This window comes from Physella acuta, unplaced genomic scaffold, assembly GCF_028476545.2.
Source record: "Physella acuta isolate Inbredline_101_S28 unplaced genomic scaffold, ASM2847654v3 ptg000150l, whole genome shotgun sequence".
Lineage (NCBI taxonomy): Eukaryota > Metazoa > Mollusca > Gastropoda > Physidae > Physella > Physella acuta.
This window is the reverse complement of record NW_026731669.1, coordinates 168,005-183,377: the sequence shown is the minus strand read 5'-3', so window position 1 is coordinate 183,377 and position 15,373 is coordinate 168,005.

Genomic DNA, 15,373 nt, shown 5'->3' with positions numbered 1-15,373 from the left:
GCCACACTACAACCAGCCACACTACACCAAGCCACACTACACCCAGCAACACTAGCCACACTACAGCCAGCCACACTACAACCAGCCACACTACACCCAGCCACACTAGCCACATTACACCCAGCCACACTACACCCAGCCACACTAGCCACACTACAGCCAGCCACACTACAGCCAGCCACACTACACACAGCCACACTACACCCAGCTACACTACACCTAGCCACACTAGCCACACTACAGCCAGCCACACTACACACAGCCACACTACACCCAGCCACACTACACACAGCAACACTACACCCAGCTACACTACAACCAGCCACACTACACCCAGCCACACTACACACAGCAACACTACACCCAGCTACACTACAACCAGCCACACTACACCCAGCCACACTACACCCAGCCACACTAGCCACACTACACCCAGCCACACTACACCCAGCCACACTACAGCCAGCCACACTACAACCAGCCACACTACACCCAGCCACACTACACCCAGCCACACTACACCCAGCCACACTACAACCAGCCACACTACACCCAGCCACACTACACCCAGCCACACTACACCCAGCCACACTACACCCAGCCACACTACACCCAGCCACACTACACCCAGCCACACTACACCCAGCCACACTACACCCAGCCACACTACACCCAGCCACACTACACCCAGCCACACTACACCCAGCCACACTACACCCAGCCACACTACACCCAGCCACACTACACCCAGCCACACTACACCCAGCCACACTACACCCAGCCACACTACACCCAGCCACACTACACCCAGCCACACTACACCCAGCCACACTACAACCAGCCACACTACACCCAGCCACACTACACACAGCAACACTACACTCAGCCACACTACACCCAGCCACACTACACCCAGCCACACTAGCCACACTACAACCAGCCACACTACACCCAGCCACACTACACCCAGCCACACTACACTCAGCCACACTACACCCAGGCACACTAGCCACACTACACACAGCAACACTACACTCAGCCACACTACACCCAGCCACACTACACCCAGCCACACTACACCCAGCCACACTACACCCAGCCACACTACACCCAGCCACACTACACCCAGCCACACTACACCCAGCCACACTACACCAGACCACACTAGCTACACTACACCCACACAGCCACACTACACCCAGCCACACTACACCCAGCCACACTACACCCAGCCACACTACACCCAGCCACACTACACCCAGCCACACTACACCCAGCCACACTACACCCAGCCACATTACACCCAGCCACATTACACCCAGCCACACTACACCCAGCCACACTACACCCAGCCACACTACACCCAGCCACACTACACCAGACCACACTAGCTACACTACACCCACACAGCCACATTACACCCAGCCACATTACACCCAGCCACACTACACCCAGCCACACTACACCCAGCCACACTACACACAGCCACACTACACCCAGCCACACTACACCCAGCCACACTACACCCAGCCACACTACACCCAGCCACACTACACCCAGCTACACTACACACAGCCACACTACACCCAGCCATACTATACCCAGCCACACTACACCCAGCCACACTACACCCAGCCACACTACACCCAGCCACACTACACCCAGGCACACTTGCCACACTACACACAGCAACACTACACTCAGCCACACTACACCCAGCCACATTACACCCAGCCACACTACACCAGACCACACTAGCTACACTACACCCACACAGCCACATTACACCCAGCCACATTACACCCAGCCACACTACACCCAGCCACACTACACCCAGCCACACTACACTCAGCCACACTACACCCAGGCACACTAGCCACACTACACACAGCAACACTACACTCAGCCACACTACACACAGCAACACTACACTCAGCCACACTACACCCAGCCACATTACACCCAGCCACACTACACCCAGCCACACTACACCCAGCCACACTACACACAGCCACACTACACTCGGCTCCCGGTCGAAAACCCCCTGACATAAACCCCTTGGACAAAAACCCACCAATTGAGGTTTTTATAAAGAAAAACCAAAGATGACGAGAAACAAAGTTAATATATAAATACAAAACAAACTTTAGAAAAAAACTTATTTTTATTATAACTTTAAAAAGACAGATCGTGAGCGATGCCTCGCAAATACTCAATAATGGAGGACTCATTAAAATTTTTAACAACAGTTAAAATTTGAGAGCTGCTATCAATATTTTTTTTTTCTGTTTCGGTAAACAGTGACCTGAATTAATCTGTGTACAATAAACCTCTTGGAGCGATTGTTCCTTTTTTATAAAATCAATAAATTTCCAAATATTTGGGTGGCAACATCCCATATGCGACTGAAAACTTCTGTGCCAGCCTTCAACTGAGTTGTTTGTTTTTGGCATATGGTCTTCTGTACGTGTGTGCATGTTCCACATGTCAAGTGGAAACATAGGTTGTCTTCGACCTCGACGTTGTGGTCTGCCAATATCGTAGTCCTCAAAGTAGTCTGCAATTGGCATTGCTTCTTGGGGGAAAATTTCCAATAATTTTTCAAAGGCATAACTCATGTGTTCGATGGGAACAAAGGCCAACGCAGGTAGCATTCTGAGCTTGAGAGCAAATTCACTATCAACTTGGTAGAGTTGTTGAAGGCCTTGTTGCGTCTTTTGGAACACTCGACTGACAACGCCGTTCGCCAGATCTTTTTGCTTGACATAAACATAGCCTTCAAAAATCACCTTTAAATTTCCTTTATTGGATTGAACGAACTCAATTCCAGATAATATACGATTTGTCGAGAAATAAATTTGATTTTATATTTATACCATGGTTCTGTGTGCCAAGGTGGATATGAACCAAGCTTCTCACATCTTTTGTATTGTTAAGAATGTGTTGCTTTGATGCGCACGGCTCCCATTTGTGGATGACCTATATCTAATGTGTTGTCGGTGCCCGATCTTTGATCAAATAAAACTAAGTTCACTCCTTGATTTCGAATATTTTTTTAGGAAGAAACTAATTTCTTAGTCGTAAAAAATGTAAATTAATTTAAAGTAATTTTTTTTATTTCTTGGTTCACATCATCGTTACTATTTCTTTATACAAACCTCAGTCCGGGGGTTATTATCCGGTATCCGGGGGGGGGGGGGGTTGTGTCGCGGGGGTTTTTGTCCAGGGGGTTTATATCGCGGGGGTTCAAGTCGGGGGTTTATGTCCAGGGGGGTTTTGTCCAGAAGGTTTATGTCGGGGGGTTTATGTCCAGGAAGGTTTTTGTCCAGGAGAATAGGTTATGTTTTCAAAACAACATCTGTAGAAGTTAATTGCAGACAGAAAGTTTAGCCGTGTAGGTAATACTTGCACATAGAGATTAAAGGTGATACTATTTGGCTTATAGTGTAGGTCAGGGGTTCACAACCATGGCGCCCGCCGAACGATTCGTATGTACCCACCTCTCACTATTCGACAGAGACAGAATTTTTTCATAAACATTGAAAGGTTGAAGGGGATGGAAATCGAAAGTTTGAGGGGGGGGTGTAAATCGAAAGTTTTGTCCCAGGGTGACGAGAAGGGTCGCTACGCCTCTGGAAGGAGTTTGTCGATTTAAAATAGGTGGTGCCCGCCACCCTACCGATATTTTAGAATGTGCTATAGAGTAAAAAAAAAGGTTGGGAACCCCTGGTGTAGGTGATACTCTCTGAGAAAGTGTAGGTTATTGTCTAGGTGATTGTATCTTACAGAGAGTATAGGTGACACTAACTAATATGGAGCTTAGGTAATTGTCATATTAGAGCTAACTGTAGAAGTCGAGCTTATGTGAAGAAAATAGGTGTGGGACAAAAGGCCGACATCCAAAAGTCCGACAAGACTAAAAGCCGACATGGACAAAAGGCCGATAGCAAAAAGGCAGACAGTTAAAAGGCCGACAGACCATAAGACCGATATACCCTAAAGCCGACAAATCATTAGGCCGACAAGCATAAAATATACTAATATCGCAAAATATGTGTTACTGCATAGCGCCTATCTTGAAAACCATCGAAATAAGGCATTAAATAAGGTGAAATGCTCAAGAGACGGTATTAGTTGCTATCCTTATAAGGTTAACCATCAGGTCCAATTGACTGAAGTTTACGGGAGTTTCTTAAATTCTAAGAAGCAACACCTAAATAATGTGACATGCGTTCACAACTGTTTGCATAGCTTCTTTTATGTCAACCAGATGAAACAACCCTCAGAGAACGAAGTCAAAAGCTGCCGGCATCATCATCCGCATGGAACAAGAAGGAACGCCATGAGACAATTCTAGTTGCTCTCCTTATAACGTGAACAATGGGGTCCATGCGACTAGCGATGACAAAGGATAAACAGATGGGTGGCGTTATCACCATATTTCGCAAAGAAACCAAATGAAGGTGACCGATCACATGCATTGACTTGACTACATGTTAAATACCGTCAAACTTTGAATTATATTTTTAGATTTCTCCATTGCGGATTGCGTAAAACTAATTGTATACTATATTCATAAACGTGATACTAGCAGGCAGAGAGTGTAGGGGATAATATCAGCTTAAGTTGTGTTCGTCTGTAAATATTGTATTTGGGAGATGCAGCAATCGGACACTGGTTTACAGATAATTTAATCTTAGATATGTTGTATAGATGATATTAGAAGACAGAGGGTGTAAGTGATACTATCAGTTGGAAAGTTATGTTCAAACTAGCAGACCGACAGTGAAGGTAATACTTACACACAGAGACGGACCTATTTTTGTTTTAAGTAGAAGATATTATAAAAATATGAAAGTTTCAAATCGTGTCTGACATCTTTTTCTGTTTCTGATAGAGCTGTGTCTATTGTCTGTATCTTGATTTATTATTGTCTTGAATCCCCTAGCAGGCCTGTAAATCTTCTTAGGCTGGCCTGAACATTAAGCTTAATTCGTGGGCGGCAGAGAAAAAACGTGTTTAATTTTTGTTTAACAGCCACTTGAAGACTCTTTCTGTAAGGTTTAAACGACACGATTTGTCGTATTCGTTGGTGCTGATAGTGTACCATCTCTTTTGGTATTGTTTCTATTCATGTTTACGATAACGTTTGCAAAAAATATTATTGTTCTGAATTTACTAATAAGAAAGACAACCATGAAATTCTATTGCATAAAAAATATTTTTATTTTTACTTCCCTTTGACCATTGAAACTTTGTCCATGCAAAGTTAATCAATACGCCTAAACTAAAGTCCAAAGGCACCAATACCTAATGACCTAATGACCAAAACTAAATAAAACATTACACAAGTCAAGAAGACATTATATAATATAACCATTGCTTTGCTATACAATATATGACTGTCCCTATATTACGATGGAGGTTAATAACTTCGTTTCTTGAGTATAGAGAAATTTAACATGTTTTTTTTTAAAGCACTCTGTTATATTGTGTTGTCTTCAAAGAATTTTTAAACGGATAGGACATTTTACCTCTACAACCTGCACTTAATATATTAACATTGCTTCATGACTTAGCGTAAAACAATGATTGGCTTCAACTCGTTCTCTCATTGTTGATAAGACCGTTCTGACTGGCTAAAGGCTAAGGTAAGCTACAACCTGGTTATACTACATGTTACATTGTGTCACAACAGTGAAGATAATTCTGATAATGTCTGCATTTCAAGTCAGATAAAGTCGAGGAGAAGAAAGTCTGGTGTAGTGAATGATAGTGGATGGGATCATGGGAACGATTTTTAGAAAGAAATAGTAATTACGTTATAGTTCATTCTGAATTAGATTCTATTCTATTTTAAAACTTCGTGGATTTCAAAAGTCTTCACTAATTTATAAATTTGCCAAACAGATTGTTTGAGCTAGTCATGTAACAGATTTCTCTTTATTTTACACAATAATAAGTTTTCTCTAAAGATACAAGGACTTAAAAAATAAGATAACGAAAATCGTTTTCCTAATTTTAATGTAGATGGCTTTATCTTGCAAATACAAAATGTTTACAATAACATAACCATACAATTGTAGTTTAATGAATTATATATTGCTCTTTTAAATTTAAATGAGTGAAGTATAAAGAGCTTCTGTCTAGCTAGCAATACACAGATGACGGTTTAGGAGAAATGTAGATTCGACAATATAAAACAGTCTTCCTTATATTTATAGGACTTAAGTGCTTCAATAAGTTCCTTTAATATATATTTTACTGTTTTATATGGTTGTCATGTATTGAAAGTAGTAAAATGCTATGAAAAACATTTCTGCTATTACAAAAGAAATATATTTTTGCATCCAGTTATACAAAATTTGTTATCGGTTGGAACATGTTAAAAAAAGAAAGATAATGACAAAAATCTATAGTTTTAAAACATTTTAATTGTTGCTTCCCCTTGACCGTAAAAGTTTTCCTATTTAGTTTCAACACAAGACGTGTATCTTATAAAAAAAAACAACTAGCATTTGTCAGATAAAATGTCGGGTATATTTTTACCAGTAAAGCTTGTAATTACTTTGATTTATATTACATAAATTACATAAGATCTAAAATATACTTCAAAATAAAACATGCCCGTATAACCTTTAAGTGTTTTGCGAGCTGGTTTTGAACCGTTGGTTTTGTGCATTAACCATGGTTTTAAATTTTCCAAATATTTACCAGCTTTTGCCATAAAAGCGAAAAAAGTAACGGTATCTTTAAAATGTGAAGGTCAATCTAGCTGATGAAATAGAGTTAAGATATTTCTTTCAACATGGCTTATGAATCAACTGGGTCGTCACACACGGGTTTATATTTCCCAAGTTTTACCCAGGTACCCATCAGAGCTGGATGGACTCAGGAACAAGAGACTTACATTTCAACATGCGAATGCTCTATCACCAGTTGTTGAAAGTATTTAGAAGAAATAAGAATAAAGAAAATGTTTACACAAGTGTCAGTTTATCAGAGAGACAAACTCCGATCCCACTTAACATTTCTATTGGAGTAGGAGAACACAAGATGTAGATCTTAACGGTTGTGTCTGGTAACAGTTAAGTTTATTTTAACTTCACTTCATTGAAGTAGATCATAACTAGACATTATTTATCCATATATAGGCTACATGTCGGCCTTGTCGTTACATTGAATTAGGAATGTTTTAAAACCGCCGACAGCATAACGATAATACCAACAACAGTATCAAAAAGTTGTTTGATAACAATTTGCTGATTCTAATTAGTCTATAAAAATAAATTAAGAAAACAAAACAAATAAGTTTTATCTGGTTCATTTATTTTCTAGTATGTAATAATTTTGTAAACAAAAAAATAGCATTTAATGTAATATGTAAAGTTACAATTCATGGTAAGGTTGAACCAACTATGTTGCCGACATTTGTTACAGAGATAATATTTACAACATTAAACATGAAATGTGCCTAAAATACATTGTGGTAGATGCAAATTATAACGTTTAAACGGTTTGTGTCAATCAAAACATTTGTTTTAATTATTTAAATGTAATAAAATGTTCACAAGGCATGCAGGTTTTAACACAATCAGTTTAATGACGTGGAAGGTTCCGCCATTTTGTTTGTTTACATTGTGTAGACAAGGGGAGAGAACTAACAGTTACATCAGCCCCAACACTCCGCACTATAATTTCCTTCAGAGTTTGATCCACTGTGGGGATGTTGATACCACAACCTGTCATATCCCAGCTTGCAGACAGACGCTCCACTGGAGCCTGGACATGTACATGTTGTGTACCAGTACCTGGTGTAGGGGTCATCATCATCAAAAACATCATCCAACCTCTCACGTCTATGTGTCCATCGTCCTACAGAGACCTGTTTAGGACAGCCATGAGGATGTGACACTATAACGGTCAAATTGTCCACATCATCAAATCTCCTGTATTTGTTCCATACTTCCCAACATAGACCATTAAAGCGCTGACACATCTTGTCCAGTTCATCAACCAACTCTAAGTCACATGTCGCATATCTTAAATAACACCAGTCTCCCTCAATGCCTGCCCCACCCCACACCTCCCAGCCATCAAGACTGACCACTGGACTTTTATTGTCATCAAAACCTAAAACACACCTGGTCTGTCTCGCCTCACTGTCATCAAACACCACATGTGTGGCTGTCAACACTTCAATCTTCCCCCACACTTTGCTGGGTGTGGCAGAGACTTGACACTTGGCACAACGACACGTTTTGTCACTCTCTGTGTACTTTAACACACCACACACCCTCCCGGTACCTAACCTCATCACGTGACTTCCTCTGTCATTATAACATGGATATGGAACTTGAGTGCCTGGGTAAAACTCTGGTCTCTCTAGACTGGTGAATTTAGTCTTTACCTGGACAGTTTCGGCTGCCAATGCTTTGATTGTCTCAGACACAAGCTCGTCGCCATGGTAATGCGAGGGGAGACAATTTGAGTTGAAATCTTTAAGAGGTTAAAAATCTTTGTGACCTGGATTTTTCTTACAGCCAGTAACATGTTTGTGTAGATCAGCTTCTCCTCCATAGCACATCTCAGCTTCATGATTTCCTACAGGAATAGGGGAAACAGATTGTTTAAATAGCCTAAAAATGTAAACACTGATATAAAATGCACCTATTATTATTTTGATTATACTATGTTTACACTAACACTTAATTTAGCAAACTGATATAGATATAAATTAAACTTTTACCATGTCCTTCATTTCATCAACTTTACATTTACTGTACTAAAGTCATCTAAATGTTATCACTAGCACAGATTTATAATTGTTTAGACTAGAGTTGTCTTATGTTTGTCATATCTCACCTGGAATAAAGACACCTGTTTGGTCACTTTTGTTAACTTTTCTTGGACTCTCACAGCATGGCACATCTAAAATAAATAATAAGAAAATAACACATACATTACTTTATAATTACAGGGACAATAAATGTGGCATTACTGAGATAAACTCTTACAGTGTTATTGATACACTCTTAAAGTTTATAGTCATGTATGTAAGAAAATACATTTCCATAGAATTCATTGGGTATTGAACATTTTGTTTTTACACTTAAGGATATCACATAAAGGTTAATAAGAAGTTGATTTTAAAGTATTTGAGTGTTAAAAATGCCAAAATAATTTATAAATTAGCTAAATTACTTAAAGATTTGGTTAAAAGAATGATTTATCATGTATCTGGCTCTACCTTCAGGTGTACTTGGTGGCTCCAATTTTCCTTTTCTCGCTTTGTTTTGGGTTTTCATGGTTTGTTTTACTGTAGATATGATTATATAACATTAATATCAAATAGTAACTAGGTTTCATAAGTGCACTAATAAAAAATGTAAACAAAAAAGAATTTGTAGAATTAACTTTACATCTGAATATCAACGTTTCTCTAGTATTAGAAACATGTAGTAACTTGAAATAGATTTGTTTCTTCTAAGTAGTGAAAAACACATAAAATTAATACTACAAATGAAAAAAATTAAGATAATTGTTGGCTATAAACATAGCACCTATGGTAATCAGCTTAGTATTTATTTGATATTAGCTTCTGGTAAACATATTAATAATTTTAATTAAATGTGATTTTCAAATATTTATTTTTCTGATGAATGAGTTATATTGGAAAATAAGACCTTAAAATTGCAGCTTACATAATAAATTACCTGATTAATTTTGATACAAATATTGGGATATTCACTAGCTGTCACTCACGTGTCCACTAAACCTTGAAAACAAAAGTATCTGATTATTTTGATGAATAAATTTAGATTTTTTTTTTATTTTTTAAAAGATAATTTATTTTCTCAAAAGTCAGAAGTGTTAACCTAGAAAAAATATTTCAATTGATTCTCAGCTAATCAATATTCAGTTTAATTGCACTGTTTTCTAAACAATATAGTCTTAATATACTTATAAGCATGTTGGTTGTTAACTTTCCTCTACTATGTTTAATAAATATATAAAGTATTTTATTTAAACATTGGAAATAGCAACTAAAACATCTACACTAAGTTTGCAGAAACTGTAACTTATTTAAACAAGTATTATACACAATGTGAATGTTTAACAGCTTCTGTGGATACATTGCCTAATCCAATTAGTTTAGAATATTCCCATGCCCAAAAGTTCAGATGAAGTTAAAACACATTTCAAATAAAAATATTTTATGAGAAGAATCTTGTTTGGTAGTAATTACAGCAAGATACCTAAGTAGCCTGGATCATTAATGAGTTTAATAAAAATCAGTTATAACATTTAACTTTGAACTATTATGAACATAAAAATAGAATAGAGCATGTGCATGCAATAACAGTCGTCACATAAAAATGGTTAGTATTTCATATATATTCTCAGGCCTAAATAAAATGTATGAAGATTAACTTCTGAAAGAGAATCCATTTGTCTTTCAATATTCATTTTTTTGTAGATCTACTTATGAATAGCTCTATAGCATAGTTAATTGTTGAAACAAAAAATTGACATAAAAATTGAAAATACACCTCTATAAATCCCCAATGATGTTTATACTTATTAATGCATTAATATGCAATAATAAATTAGGCTAAAATACTACACTGTAAAATGACATATTAGTACCAAACATTTGGTTAGGTGGTTTAAGACTTCATACTGAATACTATAAAACTTTAAAAATGATACACCTACTATTATTTGTTATGGACTAATTTGATTAAATTTACTTAAGGTTTACTTTTCAGGTTTAGAATCTATTTTCTTTGCTTTATTTTTATTGTATACTTATTGGTTGAATTCTGCATCTTAATTTTAACCTGCACTCTTTGATATGACCCAAAATCCGTAGACAGAATTTCTAAATTGGATTCAGTTCTGGAAGTTGTATTGATATGAAATTAGATCTAGATCCAATCTAGTCTAGATTTCTAGATCCAGTTTAATACTAGAATTTAGATGTAGATCTAGAATATCTATATCATTAGATGATTAGAACAGATATAGAATAGATTTTCAATATATCTAGTGATCTATTATCTTGTCCAGATCTAGATTATCATGATATATTATTATAGATCTACTACATAATTAATAGGCCTATAGATCTACAACTACCGATCTAGATTCTATCAACCGCCTAATAATAGATCTAGATCTACTTAAGTAAAGTACTACTCTTAACTCTTAACTTGTCTTAAAGTCTTAAGTATCTAGATATATACTCTGTAGCTATAATTCTAGATCTATCTAGATATAGTATAGAAATCTAGATCTAGACTAGCTAGATCAAGAAACTAGATGAGCTAGATGTAGATCTAGATGTGGGCTTAGATCTAGAAAACTGAAAAGTAGAATCTAGATCTAGATCTAGATCTCTAGATCTAGATTCTAGATCTGGATTCTAGACTAGTCCCTCAAGATCTAGATTTCTAGATCAAGACTAGAAATCTAGATCTAGATTAGATCTAGATCTCACATCTAGATTCTGGATCTAGATCTAGAATATTCTAATCTAAATCTAGATCTAGATTCTAGATCTAGATCTAAATCTAGATTCTAGTCTATCTAGATCTAGTCTAGATTAGATCTAGATGCTTCTTTAATTTCTAGCTAGAATTCTAGATCAAGACTAGATAATCTAGATCTAGATCTGATCTAGATCTCACATCTAGATTCTGGATCTAGATCTAGATCTAGAATATTCTAATCTAAATCTAGATCTAGATCTTGTCTAGCTAGATCTAGATCTAGACTAGATCTAGATAGATCTAGATCTAGATAGATCTAGATTATAGATTCTAGATCTAGATCTAGATTCTTCTTTAATTTCTGATATTTAAAATCATAAATGTATTAGGGCCCAATAAATTAATACAATTATTTAAATTTTATTTTTAAATGTTTACCAAACTGATCAGTAGAATCTAGGGTTAATTGCTTATACCAGTCTCCGGGATTTGACTACATCCGGCATCGGCCAATGAAATACGCGCTTTCTAAGCGTTTTGGTAAGGCGTGACGTCATCAGCGCGGTGTGTCAAAACAGCGGTTTTGAAGCCTAAATTTAATTTATAGTTCAAATCGCAACGCGTTTTTTCAAAATGAGGGAAAAATGACCCTTTTAAAAAATGGAGATAGTCGTTTTTTTCAATGATGACGCCACAAAATCTCAAAATATTGACGTCCGAAAAAGCAATCATTGTTAAATATTTGCCTTTTCGTGCACTAATATTTTGTCAAGTCTACCAAAACGCTTATAAAGTGCGTGTTTCATCGGCCGATGCCGAAAGTATGTAAATAATACAAAGAAAACAGACAATAAATTTATTTTGATCATATTTTATTGCGTATTGAAGTAAAGCATGCAAACAAAGTTGTCAACAGCACACCGCGGAGGGTTGCGCGGCACGTGTTCCAAATTAGGTCAAAGCACGGATCTAGGCTAGCCCGCGCAGCTAAATGCCAAAATATAATTTCTTAGCGTAAAGCCACAAAGCAACGTTAACTTTATAGACAAGGGTGTTAAATGCTGCATTGTTTTAAATTTGCATTATCTAGAACGTGGGGATATTGGTATGTAATTAATTTTAAACTGTAACCGATCGATGGCAAAGTGGTCAAGGCGGGAAAATGAGGTCACGTGATGTCTCAAAAGTTTAGATGGACACCCGACATCTAGATCTAAATCTAGTATTTCGACGAACAGCGGCTTAGCGGCTGAATTTATTGATTAAACGCTTTGATGGAGGTATAGATAATTAATAAAAAGGAAAAAAAATTATCCTACTTACAAAATACGACATCATATCCATGCAGAAAAAATTATTCCAACGCCATTTATGAATATTAATTAGATCACCACATGACCCTCGAAGGCTCAGACGTGTAGGTCTAGGGCTCTAGGTGTAACACACATTCGGCCCGGGATGTTAATAGTAATAATATATTTTATTGGTTTGGGGCCTATGCCTAATTAGTTGGCCCTGACATAAGGATAATCTTTTTAAAATATTATTTGTAAATGAAAGTGGGTAAGGGTTAAGAAAATGTGAACACATTTTGTTTTATGTATGGCTATACGTTTAACAAGAAACATGTTTGAAAAGGAGGGCATTTATTTTTAAAATTTGACGAGTGCTGTGTGTTTTTTATTCTCACCTACTTAAAGTGACGTAAGCAAATTTGCATATGGCCTTGACCTTGTACTGCTTTGTAAAGATTCTCAAGCACCAAAAAAGGCCTGATTTATGTTATTAATACGAAAAACGAAAATACATGGACATATTTATAACCACGATTATCTACGCGGTCAAACGATTTTTGTTACATTTTATTGGGATTGGAATTTAATAATCAATATACACGCAGTGGTCATGGAAAGTTTAAAAGATGTCACTTTTTTGACGAAGTTTACCTCCTCCTCCCCACAGTTTACAATAAAAATTGCGACCCCCCACCCCCCGTCTCTGAAATGTGACGATGTTTATGGACGATTCCTATGTCCCACGTAGAAGGGGGGGGGGGGGGAATTAGTAAAATATATGTATGTTCTATAAAGTATTATAGATCGTTGTCTATTATGTTCGGGTCGGGGAGGGGTGGTAGGCTGTTTAAAAAATAATACTGTTTACAAATATCTCAGACCTGGCCACGCTTGGTGGGGGGGGGGGGGGGGGGGGAAGGGGGTGTATCCAACCCCCCCCCCCCCCCCCCACAAAGTGCAGAATAAAAATTAAATGTTGACCATTGTAAATAATCTATTTTAAGCATTCTTTATCTTCCATAAAAAAAATTGTCTGAAATAAATCCTAATTCAGATATGCATGTTTGCCAGAATACACATATCCACTCCTCTTACCGTAACTTACCCCAGCCACAACACAATTGGGTATTTTAAGGAATGTTTATAATTATAATTTGGGGTACTTGTATAATTAATTTAAAAATTAATCAAACTATTCAACTATAAAATAGACATCTGAATAAAACAATCAAATTAATTATGTTAATCACTGGATTAACATAATTAATTAATCTGGTCATGATAATATTTAAGTTCAAGAAGTCTTTTCAAGACAAAAAAAAACTTTAAAAAAAAAACACACCTTATAAACGAACCCACAAGTGCATTAACGAAGTAATTAGCATAATTAACATATTGTAATTAAGCTAATTAATTAATTAGCACTAATGATAATGAAGGGAGATAGTTTTTTTTTGTTATGGCACCTCTCCAAATCCTATTATTTTCATAATCACTATGCAAAAAGTATTTATGTTACAAAAACTACACATCTCTGTTCTCTCGGTGCCTAGCGCGACCTATTTAGGCCAAAGTGAGTTTGTTTATGTTGACGTTTTATTTTTAGACTTCACGGTACAACGCAGATCATTGGCCGGAAGAACATATTGTCAGACACTGGTATAAGTAATCATCGGAATCTAGATTCTATTACTCAGATAAGACTGTAAGATCTGCTATGAATTTTATTTTTAAGTCGGACTAACCCGAGAGTTGAAAGCAGCTCCATTAAAACAAATCGGGCGACCAAGGAAGTGAGAACGTCTGCTACAAATGATTGCTCCTTTTTATAAATATTTTAGTATCGATAAAAAGACACGAACTCACTCCGGACACTATTTATCAAGTTATATATAACTACTCAAATTTTGATTGCAAATTAGTTTGATCTGCTAAATAAATGCTAGATATAAAAATTATTTACATAACTTTACTTATTTTTAATTATTAATTTTTTTGCATAATCTAACACTAAGGTAATTGATGCTAGTACTCGATTTCTTTTTGGGTGTCGATACCGCAAGTTTTAATTGCCACATTTTAAATCTGTTGACGATTATGTGTTGGATCCAATTTTATGTTAACCAGTGTCTCTACTATTAATTATGGAATTGATGTTAAATCTAATTGCTTCGTTTATGGGTCCAGAAGCTGTTTAATGTGTACCTCGGAGCTATAATATTTTGTTGCAACTATTTTATAAAGGCTAAATATTTTAATAATTATTTATGCATTATAGTTGAAGGTTGTATCATCCCTTCTGGCATATGCATCATCAATACTCAAGACTAGAAAACATTAATTATGGGAATGATGAACGTTATTTGTTTTTCAGAAAGAACACTGTTTCTTTTAAGCACTTCTTCGGGGGGGGGGGGGGGGGAGGGATGGTTATGGGGTGGGGGTGTAAAGCTTCCTTATCAGGCAATTCTCTCTCCAACCCCCTCCCTTTAATGTCCTTGTAAAGAATGTAGGCCCATAGTATTTGCCAATTCAAACGGCGAAAATACTACATCCCTCTACACTATGATAGGAGCCTACATA